The following is a 961-nucleotide window of genomic DNA, read 5'->3' on the forward strand; positions in this document are numbered from 1 at the left end:
CACTGACAGCCATGATCTGATGTGATAACAAAGTGTAACCACTGACAGGCATGATCTGATGTGATGACAAAGTGTAACCACTGACAGTCATACTGACAGCCATGGTCTGAGGTGATGACAAAGTGTAACCACTGGCAGTCATGGTCTGATGTGATGACAAAGTGTAATCACTGACAGCCATGGTCTGATGTGATGAAAAAGTGTAACCACTGACAGTTGTGATGACAAAGTGTAACCACTGACAGTTATGGTCGAATGTGAGGACAAAATGTAACCACTAACAGCCATGGTCTGATGTGAGGAAAAAGTGTAACCACTGACAGCCATGGCCTGATGTGAGGACAAAGTGTAACCACTGACAGCCATGGTCTGTTGTGATGACAAAGTGTAACCACTAACAGCCATGGTCTGATGTGATGACAAAGTGTAACCACTGACAGCCATGGCTTGATGTGAGGAAAAAGTGTAACCACAGACATTTATGGTCTGATGTGATGACAAAGTGTAACCACTGACAGTCATGATCTGTTGTGATGACAAAGTGTAACCACTGACAGTCATGGTCTGATGTGAGGAAAAAGTGTACCCACTGACAGCCATGGTCTTATGTGAGGACAAAGTGTAACCACTGACAGTCATGGTCTGATGTGAGGACAAAGTGTAACCACCGACAGTCATGGTCTGATGTGAGGACAAAGTGTAACCACTGAGTTATGGTCTGATGTGATGACAAAATGTAACCACTGACAGTAATGGTTGGATGTGATGACAAAGTGTAACCACTGACAGCCATGGTCTGATGTGAAGACAAAGTGTAATCACTGACAGCCATGGTCTGATGTGATGAAAAAGTGTAACCACTGACAGTCATAGTCGGATGTGATGACAAAGTGTAACCACTGACAGTCATGGTCGGATGTGAGGACAAAGTGTAACCACTGACAGTCATGGTCTGATGTGA

This window comes from Mizuhopecten yessoensis, unplaced genomic scaffold, assembly GCF_002113885.1.
Source record: "Mizuhopecten yessoensis strain PY_sf001 unplaced genomic scaffold, ASM211388v2 scaffold10903, whole genome shotgun sequence".
Taxonomy (NCBI): Eukaryota; Metazoa; Mollusca; class Bivalvia; order Pectinida; family Pectinidae; genus Mizuhopecten; species Mizuhopecten yessoensis.